The sequence below is a fragment of the Thamnophis elegans genome, chromosome 5, assembly GCF_009769535.1.
Source record: "Thamnophis elegans isolate rThaEle1 chromosome 5, rThaEle1.pri, whole genome shotgun sequence".
Lineage (NCBI taxonomy): Eukaryota > Metazoa > Chordata > Lepidosauria > Squamata > Colubridae > Thamnophis > Thamnophis elegans.
The window spans coordinates 43,967,170-43,979,684 of record NC_045545.1 but is presented as its reverse complement, the minus strand read 5'-3'; the positions used below and the strand labels follow the sequence as shown (position 1 = coordinate 43,979,684).

The following is a 12,515-nucleotide window of genomic DNA, read 5'->3' as shown; positions in this document are numbered from 1 at the left end:
GACTTAGAAATGTAACAATGCTCAAAGATGCAAAAAGACAAGAATGTGTGCTTTCTGCCCTGTTCTGGAACTCCTGTTAGCCCTCCTGTTGATGGTCTTCTTTTTCCTCATATTTATTCTTACAGATTTCAGACCTGCATTTTAGAGGTAGATCCCTACAAGGTAACTTTTGTATTCAAGTAACTTTTATAATGCACATTGACAAGTACAAAGTCAGACTCCCAGATTCATACAGAATAGCAATGAAATGGCATACACATAAGGGCTTCTCATCCTAGCACAAATTATATGTGTATTTCTAGCATAGCATGAGTTTGGCTCAAAGTAGGCAATTTGGGGCTCTTGTTTCATTGCCATCTGCTACCTAGACCTGAGAGTTTATCTGCTTTACTTCCCCTGCTGATGCTGCAGCCACCTGTTACGTTAAAGCTTTCCAGGAATTCTTACTCTTCCAGAATGTGTCTTGAGAATCTTGGATTTTAAATAGCTTCTGAAACTGTGGGACTCAGTAAAGTTATGACCATGAACCCAAGGTGATGCTCAGCAGAAGCCTGATCCAAGAGCCTAATCCAACATACAGCTAGACGTATCTAAGCCAGCTGACATCAATGGGCTTTCTAACTTTGCCTAGAACTAGGCTACAAAATTTTGGAAGCAGAAATAAGTGACAGCTTTAGCTAAAGATAAAAAGTCCACTAACACTTTGGTCATGCTGGCAGGGAATTATGGGAACTGAAGCCCAAGACATCTGGAGTTTACCAGGTTGTAGAAGGGCAAAAAGCAAAGATGTTACTCCAGACCTTGGTTTCTTTTGACTATATTCTTTTCAGCTCTCAGCAAAGTATTTCCCCCCCTTTTATTAGCTGAATGAGTGAATACGTTGTTGTTCAACTTAGCTCTTCTCTCTTTAAGAAGATTAAAAAGGAATTGTCAGGTTGCCCTGAACTCCCAGTTAGACAGTGGTAGTGAATCCTAGTTTGGGAAATCTCTGTTTATGCAACATAATTTGGATCTCTTCTCTCCCCTCTCCCCATTTTGCTATTATGCAAATAATAGATTTGGTAAAGAACTGATTTCAATATACTGATGGAAGAGGCCAGGAAAAAAAACCTTGCACGGTTGAGGAACAAGAGGACAGGACACAATGCTGTTGCTTTTTTCAAAGAGCCGAAGGACAAAAGTATGGGCTACCTCAAACTAGACATAAGAAAGCATCCTCAACAGTCTGCTGTTTGGCTGAAAATGGAGCCATTCTCAGTATATAGAAGGGACTTCTGAGCCCCCTACTCACTTTCACTATGTAACATTTCTATTGCTCCTTTGCTGAAAAACACTCACATTGAAATAGTAACTTTGAAAAGCAAATTGCTAGTGGTTCTTCTTTATTATTTTGTTAGAAATTAATGCATGGGTGGTCTTCATATAATAAGATACTAGACTAGACTAGACTAGAATAGAATAGAATAGAATAGAATAGAATAGAATAGAATAGAATAGAATAACAGAGTTGGAAGGAACCTTGGAGGTCTTCTAGTCCAAACCCCTGCCTAGGCAGGAAACCCTATACCATTTCAGACAAATGATTATCTCACATCTTCTTAAAAACTTCTAGCATTCACAACCTCTGGAGGCAATTTGTTCCACTGATGCATTGTTCTAACTGCCAGGAAATTTTTTCTCAGTTCTAAGTGGCTTCTCTTCTTGATTAGTTTCCACCCATTGTTTCTTGATCTACCCTCAGGTCAACATATTTTTAAATTTAGTCCTTAATCCAAGGTGTCATACCCTCATTTTCAATCCCCATTTAATTTTTTTCTCTGCATGGATTTTTTTTCCTGTTTTGACTAGGATGCTGTTGTGCATCTTTTCTTATTGTAAAAATACAGTGAGATATTACTGTTATTTGGTAGTCTGCCAAAAAACGTTGAGGTAGAAGTCTATCTCAAATGACTATGGACAACAGTTTTTCTCTCTCATCTTTTCTACTTGGGATTTTTCTTAAGAGGATTTTGAACTGCTGTGTTCAAAAAAGAGACAGATATGTGGGAAACACAATCCAGGTGGTCACCATCTCTGTTTAAGATTTGCAAAAAAAGAGAGAGAGGGGAGAGGGAGGGAGAGAGAGAGAGAGAGAGAAAGAGAGAGAGAGGGGGAGAGAGAGAGAGATGGTTGCCATATGTTATGCAACTCTGTTGTGAGCATCATTCTCAAGCCAAGGTTGAAGGCATCAGGTTGAAGAGGACATTTACAGCATTCTTTGAGATTGGAAAATATGTTTTTCTTATATACATTTTTCTCCTCTTTTTTCCTCTATTTCTCTTTATCGAACAGTCAGGATGGGCGCAATCCCTTTAGCTGTCAGAAACAAGGCAGATGGGCAAGAGCTAAAGGCAAAGAGCAAAATTCCTCTAATCCGATTTGTAGTGATCATGGATGCAATCTTGGCAAATCATTGCATTTCTGCCTCCAGAAAGCGGAGATGTGGCTACAGGATTTCCTAGGTGTGGTAATAGCTTCCAGCTAAACTTAAAGGATTATAATTTTCAGATGGAGGAGGACTGTAGGCTGGAAGTGTAAAAACTAGCGGGGGGGGGGGGGGAATAAGCAAAGGATCTCATGAAATTTCCTACAGTTGGGTAATAGGACATGTATTCAACATAATTTGAAGTCAGCAAAATGGGAATGGCTGGCTTAGTCCATCTCAAATGACTATGGAATAACAACAGTTTTTAATCTCTTTTCTGCTTGGGATTTTTCTTGGTGTATTTTGAATTGCTGTGTTCAAAAAAGAGAAGGATAAGTGGGAAACGCAGTTCAAGTGGTCACCCTATATCTTCAATAGCAAGACTCACTTGTTCTCAGAGAAGCCCTGAGACCACATGACCTTGTACCATGAGAAAATGTCAAAAACATGCAAAATATATTGTCATTGTCATATTTTAAGCAGGTCAGTCTTTCCTAACTTAAATTTGGGCTGCAAATTCAGGAAATTAATCCAATATATCCAGAGGGAACTCATAAGAAGACTATTGTAGAATAATACCCATCTGTTGCAAAAGCTAACATAACAAATAGGAAAATAATTATCTGCATGAGCTCTATTGTTTCAAACTGGGGTTGGAGAGAGATTTCCCATTAAGATTCACATTATTTAAAGGGAATCTGAATAAACAAGATAATGAATATTTTCATTTCCTTTGCAGAGAATGTCTTTTACAAACAGGATAATCCATGAAACACTATTTCTCTAGGAATTATTCCAAAAACATTCCTAACTTGAAGTATATAACAGTGTGCACCAAAGAAAAAACTATTAGAATCATATATGTCTCAAGTAGAAATGTAAAACACATGTATATAGACATGACATGTTTAATCAATTAGTTATAATCAAAGTACTTGTATGTTTCTGCTTGAAGATAAATATTGGGTTTAATGGTAGATTTAAATAATTCATTGCAAAACCTTACTTACTTATGGGTTTTGTGTGAATCTATTTGCCTAAGCCACCAGACTCAAGAAATAAGTGAAGGTTGTTTGAAATAATGCTGCCAGCCATGAAACATTTTCAAAGGGGATTGTTCCAATTAATGTGTGATTTTAAAAATTCACACATTTAAACTGTGGTTAATACATTTGATTAATCATTGTGCCAATTAATGGAATAATGCTTTCAGCTCCACTTTCAAGTTGCCTGCTTTTTTTAATTGGACAGGAAAGGAATATCTTAACCACATTTGCAAATTTAAAATGAATGTTACCTATATTTTATGTTTTAGCTATGCCAACCTCACTTCTGGAAGATCCAAATAACTCTTATTTGAATACTGTCTCAAGTGGCTTTAAAAAACCCATGCCTTTAATATCTTCAAAAACACAATAGAATATTGTCCTTTATCCAAAAATGTTCTTAGTCCTCATGTGCCAGTGACATGCAAATTATTGTTCTTGTCTTACATTGGTATCACCCAAAGCTTTTCCACCTATTGAAGATGGAATTGATTGGTTGCACTGGGGCAACCCAGAGTAGAATAGCAATAGCAATAGCACTTAGGCTTATATGCCAGTTCATAGTGCTTTACAGCTCAATCTAAGTACTGTAATTTACATAGTCAGCATATTGCTCCCAACAATCTGGATCCTCATTTTACCAAGGACAGAAGCCTGAGGCAACCTTGAGTCAGTCAAAATCAAACTGCTGGCTGTGAGCAGAGTCAGCCTAACCACCATGCCACCACAGCTCAGTAATAGAAAGCAGTAATATTGGAGTAGATTATTTGCTCAAGTAGATTGTCTCCTCAAATACATAACTCTCCATTGCAATAAGTTCCATTTTGAAAAATGCTCAGTTATTGGCTTTTGGGGGGAATCTGCAGACAGTATTGTCTGACAGAGGAAGAGAGATGATTTGGCTAAAAAGAGCTAATGTTTGCAATTCACTCCAATTCAACAGGTGCCAGTACCATGATGTGAATGCATAAATAGCTCTGAGTTAGCAAAACTGGCAACATTATTAAGCATTGTCTGACTTTTATAATGGACACCCTTGTTCTCTAGTCTAGGAGCAAGTTGCTGCTGCTATACCTGTAGCACAGGTTCTATGGGAGACAACCACATACCTAGAAAGAAAATATTATTTCTGATCTCATTCAGAAATCCAACTGATTTGACATCATTACATTCATATCATTATTTCAGGGTTTTCTTAACTCAAGGATGTTTTGTTGTGTTACAGAGATGTTATTGTGAACAGGAGGGATTCTGACTCACATATGCAGTAGCATCAAGACAAATGCGTATTCCCCATCATGGGTGTTCAAGGGATGTGGTAAAATATATATATATGGCCACCATGGTGGTGTGATTGATGCACTACCTATTTTTATGTGCATCACAATAAAAGTTGTTAGTTGTTTCAGGTGGCTATGTGGTAATATATATATATATATATATATATATATATATATATATATAAATGGCCACCATGGTGGTGTGATTGATGCACTACCTATTTTTATGTGCATCACAATAAAAGTTGTTAGTTGTTTCAGGTGTGTATGCAGCCAGAGGTGATAAAATGGCAAGAAATGATGTTAAAAAGAAGTTGTAGCTTAGTTGGCATAGCTAGTTACTGATAATTGGTTACCACTTTTACATATTGGAGATCGTAGGATGCCAGTCCATGCAAAGCACTCTAGGAGATTTTGGGATTAGCTCGGCTAATGCCTGGCTAGTGCTTGGCTAATGCTTGTTCTGATGGGTCTGGGCTACTAAATCTTGTTCTATTTCTTTATGAAATAAGCCAATATGAAAATTCCCAACCTGAATCTCTTCTTTACATGTTTATTTTGATGTGATAACAGAGTGTGACAAAATGAAATATTGCAAAACAACTAACATCTACCATTTTTACCAATTTCAGATGATTTTAGGCTGTAAGTTACTAGAGTGAGAAGTTACGACTATTAATGTGAATAGGGCAATCACTATGCTCACCTTTTCTGTTCCAGGGCTTGCTCTATGGAACATATGGATGTTTTAATCTCCTGTCAGTCACCTAGAGCCCCGGAAGCAAGACAAGTGGCTGTGTAAGTCATTTACATAAATAAGCAGCAGGCACAGTTAAGAGGGCTGCAAGGATGTGGAGAAGATCACAAGACACTCACGAACCTTTGCCACTGCAAAGTGGCTCAGAACAGGAGGGAAAACAGCCTCCAACCTGCCTTTCCCTCACAATCCAGTTGCTATTGCCAGTTGTAAGGGTAGTCTCCCTGTGATCCCCAAGGAAGGGAAGTGTGGTAGATCCAGAATTTATGAGAGAAGAAGCTCTTGAACAGGCTAAAGTACAGAGTAGTATTCATGAGGGAGGAAAGCCACTTTTGCCTCCTAAGGCTGCTTAGCCAACATACAGAAAGACAGGAGGACAGCAGAATGGGGTAACTTGCTACAGCCAACTCGCTGTGGCCAATTCATCATGGCCAACTTGATGCAGGACGATTCACCACAGCCAACTCGCCATGGGACAATTTAACAATTCAATTTAATTATTTAAAATAAATAAAAAATTATTTTAATTTTTCTCATTCATATTTCTTTCTGCCCCTCCTTTTGCATCCTTTCTTTAACGATTCTATTCCATTTCTTTGATATTAATGTAACCTTTGTCCTGCAATATGTGGTCCTGCAGAGAGTTGGCCATGGTGAGTTAGCTGTACTGAGTTGGCCACTGCAAATTGGCCCCAGCAAGTTGGCCACAGCAAATTGTCATAGACCCACAGAGCAGCACTCTTGCTTCCTTCTCCCCACTTAAGGTTGTGTGAAATATTGGCCAAGTTCACAAAGTACTCCTCATTAGAAACATATTTGGTATTGTTTCAGCTTAGTCACAGTGGATTATCCGTTAGTAGGGAGGTGCAGCAATCTAGATTTGAAAGGGAAAAGTCAATTTGGACAGCATACAAGTGCACATAACACCAATTGGCACCTCCTTGTGTGTGTGTGGGGGGGGGGATGAAGCTTCTTCAGGTTATTGCCAAGAATTTGTGTGTCCCAAACCATCTCTGAATTCAGATTGCCTGTTGTGAGGAAGGGAACCATTATCAACACAGCATGGTTTAATGTATGCATGTAACTGTCAATGTGGGTGGAATAGCTGTTTGTTTGACTTCCTGCATCCTGATTGTTATCCCACAAGGAAAACATGCAGGGGGGAACATGCAAATATGCAGGGGTTTATGGTAGCAGTTCTATTTTCCGGCATGATAGAGTCTCTCTTTCTGTTTCTTATTTCTTCTAACATCATCATTTCATGGAATGGTTGAATTTGGCTATTGGGTGTTGTATCTGAAGTCCCTCAAGGAGGTACCAGGACTAGCATTCTAGTCCAAGAAAAATTATTAATATACTTAAATTCTAATCCAAAGGAGGGATGCATTTCTGATTAGTGCAGCTGGAGGAGGATTGAAGGTGTCACCCAAAGAATTGCCATGTTAATGGTAGCAGTTTATTCATCTTGTTTCAGCACAAAAACTAAGCAGGCCCTGGAAGACTTCAGAACATTCCTGGGTTGTAGCCGGTGGTGGGATTCAATTTTTTTACTACTGGTTCCGTGGGCGTGACTTAATGGGCATGGTGTGGTGTGGCTTGGTGGGTGTGGCTTTGTGGGCGTGACAAGGGAAGGATACTGTAAAATCTCCATTCCCTCCCCACTCCAGGGAAAGTTACTGCAAAATCTCCATTCCCTCCCAATCAGCTGGGACTCAGGAGGCAGAGAAGGGGGCAGGGCCAGTCAGAGGTGGTATTTACCGGTTCTCCAAACTACTCAAAATTTCTGCTACCAATTCTCCAGAAATGGTCAGAACCTGCTGAATATCATCTCTGGTTGTAGCATAAACTGAGAAGTTAAAAAAAACATGCCAGTAATAGGCAATGACAAACTATTATAATGCCAAGAAAATGCATGGATTTGATGATCACTGGGAATTGGGCTCAACTCATATTACTTTACCTACCCAAAAGAAAGATCAGCCCAGCTTGATTCTTATGTGAACAGTCTGTCCAACTATTTGGCGATCTTCTAAGCCCCATTTCCAAGATTTCTTTCAACATAGCACCAAGGGGACAATGCAGAAAGGTGTTTTGGATGTTCTTTCCCAAAGTCAACTCGGAAATTATGAAACCCTATGAAATTTCCTGAGATATTTTAGAAGGTTGCAATTTTGCATATAGAAAAGTTTATATGGAAATGAAGAACAAGAGAAAACACCATTGATGGAAATCAATAAATTTTATTGACTAGCTGTATGTCTAAGTAGAGTATTGGTTTTAGACAGATGTTTCTAGGTAGATCCAGACAGAGCAAAATTTGTGTTTCTGGTACTCTATGATCTGCTTAAAAATTCCTATTAAAATAGTAACTTAGAGAAGAAGGACCACTGCTTGTCAGATGGGCAGCTTGTTCTATCTACGATGTCAATGATCTAGTCAGGCAATCAAAAAATTATATAGAGACTAGGTCCACTTGTTTAATGACTCTGAAATTACATGTCAAAAGGGTTGATTGGTTGTAAGTGAATGAAGCATTGTACAAAAGATCAGGCTTGTTAAGGTTGTTTTAAAATTAGGGAAAGAAAATGCATGAAAAACAAGGACATGGTTGTTAATCCTGCTCTGCTGTCACACTGCCATCCTTGGCTCCAGAGCTCTGCACACATTGCCAGCAAATTTGAGCAGTGGAGAACTTGCCCTATCCCAATCTGCTGTAAATCACACAGGGAATTTCCTAGATGACAGTAAGCTTTTCTCTGGAGAATTTTTTACCTATATCACCTGTAAAGTTGCAGAACTCAGCAAAGTGATACAATGGAGGGACTGGATTAAGACTCAGATACCACTTTTCCTTGGAGGTATCCCCTCATCCTGTTTTTAAACTTCTGAATTCAACCAGCTTAGCTTCTCAACGGTGGTGTTTACACATCACTCCAAGCTGTTGAAAATCACTCTATTGAGTATGCTTGCTCACAGATGGTACCTCCTCTTCTACACTCTATGACTAGCAAATCAACTCTCTAGGGTTTCTTAAGACTAAGTATATCCTCTCTTATTGCAGAAGAGAGGTTACTTCTCTTCCATGCTAATCATGTTTTGTTTTAGTTTAAGTTCTGTGGCTAATGTAGAACAGAAGAAGCAAGCACTCTATAGTTGTCCTACTTACTTCTACAAACCATAAATGAACAATGGTTCATTTATGGCAATGATTGAAGTCTTCTCTTAGAAATGAGACTCACTCTTACTTTTTCCAGATGTAAGAACTGAGTTCCTCTCATGAATATTGAATAGCTGATGCAGTAACTTATTACCATTGTTTATTATGATTGGTTTATTATCTATTCCATCAATGTTTTTATGATTTTATTATGTGTATTATGTTTGCATTAGATTATTAAATTATTATGGATGTTTTAATTGTTAATTTACAATTATAAAGAGTCTTTGTCGGATTCAGCAATATACAAACAGAATAAACAAATTTGTCCTAATAATTTTTAAGGGCTTAGCCTGATATGCAAATATAATTAGATACCAAGTCATTCCTCAGATACAATGAAAACCAGATATCTCGGAAGACATGCTGGCTGGGGAATTCTGGGAGTTGAAGTTCACATGTTTTAGAATATAGAATAACAGAGTTGAAAGGGACCTTGGAGATCTTCTAGTCCAACCCCCTGCTTAGGCAGGAAACCCTATACCATTTCAAACAAATGATTATCCAACATCTTTAAAACTTCCAGTTTTGGAACTTTCACAACTTCTGGAGGCAAGTTGTTCCATTGATTAATTGTTCTAACTGTCAAAAAAATTGTCCTTAGTTCTAAGTTGCTTCTCTCCTTGACTAGTTTCCACCCATTGCTTCTTGTTCTACCCTCAGGTGCCTTGGAGAATAGTTTGACTCCCTCTTCTTTGTGGCAGCCCCTGAGATATTGGAACACTGCTATCATGTCTCCCTTAGTCCTTCTTTTCATTAAACTAGACATACACAGTTTTTAAATTGCTGAGGTTGAGCAACCTTCATCTAAAGACAATGCTGCCTGTTATATATCCTGGTTATTGTATACATTATTATTATAATATATAGAATTGATACAACACTTTTTAATAATGATATACTGAGTTGCACTGCATATTCAGTCTTTATGCATTCAAGGCACAATTTTTAAGGAGGCTATAGCAGTTTCTTATTTCTCCCCCTCTCCAGCTGCTCTTTGTATCAAATCTGAAACAAAGCTAAAGTTGAGTCCCTGATTGCATGATCAGGGATTAAAGGGGTAAGCGGACTTTGGGAAATCTCTGCCTGCCAGCATCTTCCTTTTTACCTTGGCTAGATCCATCTCTCCAAATGTGCCCAGAGAACAGTTGGCTAGAGATAAGAAGTTCTACACTATGAAATATGCTGCTTTTCGGTTTCTTAGCTCTCAAAATTGCCCTACTGCCAAGTGCCCAAGGCGTTTTCCTACTCCAAGTTCTACAGAGTAAAAGGATTGGCTTCCTCAATGCAGAGAGATAAATGATAAGGAATAGGATCAGTTCTAGGAGCTAGGCTTAGATTAGCGATAGGCAACTAAGACCCCTTTATGACCTGTGGACTTCAACTCCCAGAATTCCCCAGCCATCATGGCTCAGAGAATGCTCAGCATGGCTCAGCATAACTGGCTCAGGAATTCTGGGTGTCCACGTGTTGTAAAAGGGCCCACAGTTGCTCATCCCTGGCTTAGATTAAAAGATTTCCCTTTCTAAATCTATATCTATATCTATATCTATATCTATATCTCTATCTCTATCTCTATCTCTATCTCTATCTCTATCTCTATCTCTATCTCTATCTCTATCTCTATCTCTATCTCTATCTCTATCTCTATCTCTATCTCTATCTCTATCTCTATATCTATATCTATATCTATATCTATATCTATATCTATATCTATATCTATATATACACACACACACATACACCACAATATGATCCATCTTACTGCTGAGCAAACTGAGAGGATACCCATTAATCTATCTCATTTCAGCAGAGGCTGCTTATTATCAAATCCCATGGCTGTTATCAAATACAGGATCTTATTATAATTATGTTGTCATTCATTATATTAAAACTGAAACACAAGTGATGTGTGAAAATGGCAAAGGAGTCTCATTAGTTTGGCAACTTGCAAAAACATTTTTGGACATGCTATTGCAAAAGGCCTAACAGCTAGAAACCTCTGTATCAGCAATGGAAAGGGGGGAGTTCACTCTGTATTGGAAAGGCTGTGCCTTAGAGATGCTGTAAATATTAAAGCAATAGGCCCATGAAAAATTATACCTGTTTTCCATCGTTCGTATGCTTAACTGGAGAGTTTGGTCTCTGGGAGGGAATATGAATTATATTAATTATACTATTAGATATAATAATGCAGAACAAGCTTCTGAATCTAAATATTAACATGACATGTGCTGTTTACAGATTGGAAAGAGGACCTACAGTAGTTTTAAGCATATTGAAAGAAGAAAAGGCTCAGGAATGAGATTAACTCTCCTTTCCCTACTTCATCCCCTTCAGATGGCTGGGATTATAACTTCCAAAAACTCACTTTTGAAATCTAGAGCTTGTATTAGTTATGCTGCCTGGATTTTCTATGAGTTATAATCCCAACCTAACAGAAGGGTGATAGGGTGGGTAAAGGCTGGACGAAGTGTTAATATTGTTGCTTGAGGCAGCAACCCAATCTATATCTAACTAAGAGCTTCTGTACTTGCTTACTTTCCTGTATTATGCTCTGGATGATACAGCATGGGTTGCACAGGTAAACCCACCAGTGGCTGGCCAGATTAGGTGGTCTTAATAGAATGGACCTTATAGATTCATTTTAGTTTAGCCTTTTACTCCAGTGCCCTGAAGTCCCAAAGTTGACTTTTAACTTCCTCATATTACAAATAGGGCTGAACAGTGTGGCAAGACTCTGTAAAGGAGGGGCACAGGAAGCCAGACGTGGGGTAGAGATAGAACAGAGAAGTTGCAGAAAACTGTTGGTATGAATATCTGCTTTTGTATTTTTCCAAGATGTACTTCCCTGTTCTGAACAGGGGTTTTTACGTTTTGTATGAATACGCCTCTTTAAACGCCCTCTGATTGACGAAGTTTGATTAAAGGTATAAAATCACTGCCCTGGGCGTAGCCAGGCCAGTTTCAGATGTTGGTGTGTGAACACGCTGAACTCGATGCATCCAATAAACCTGTTTCTCTCACCTTCGTGGTATCAAGTCCTGGTCTTTCGTAAGTAGATTACAAACCTCAATCTGCTGCAACATGGAGACATGTCCCTCATGCAGTATTTCTCAATCTTGGCAGCTTGAAGATGTGTAGATTTCAACTTCCAGAAAATTCCCAGCCATCAAGTTGTCTGGCATATTCCGGGAGTTGGAGTCCACACATCAAATTGCTGAGGTTGAGAAACACTGCCCTAATGGATTCAGGAAACTCCCAGAAGTCAAGGAAACTGATGCACACAACAGTGCAAAGATAGAACCTCATTAGATATCTTTAAACGGTCCCAAAAGGCTTGCCATGTAAACAAGGGCTTCATTAAAAACAATAATTGATCAACAGGGAACTAAACACAACTCTGTGTTAAGATCTCTGCTTCTAACAAGAACAAAATTTACTCACATTAGTAACCCAAACCTCCTAGCTGTTTCGTGGAGATCAAACAAGAAAACTAACACATACATAGAATTTGTGAGAGGGGCAACTTAAAGCTTCAGCTTATATTAGAGAAACTTTAATTGTAGCCCTTTATTTCCCTTCTTAATTTTCAACTCTGTTAAGGTAAAGGTAAAGGTTCCCCTTGCACATATGTCCTAGTCATTCCCGACTCTAGGGGGCAGTGCTCATCTCCGTTTCAAAGCTGAAGAGCTAGCGCTGTCTGAAGATGTCTCCTATGGCATGACTAAACACCCAAGGCACACGGAAC

The 12,515-nt window shown here is 38.6% G+C and overlaps 1 long non-coding RNA gene across 3 annotated transcripts in view; it reads left to right on the top strand.

Annotated features, from left to right (window-relative positions):
* Positions 1 to 12,515, top strand: part of LOC116508717 — a 79,663-nt gene that overhangs the window by 28,132 nt on the left and 39,016 nt on the right. For all 3 annotated transcript variants that reach the window (XR_004255408.1, XR_004255407.1, XR_004255406.1), the window contains exon 2: positions 5,511 to 5,588. This is a non-coding gene — a long non-coding RNA (uncharacterized LOC116508717). The remainder of the gene's footprint in view (positions 1 to 5,510; positions 5,589 to 12,515) is intronic.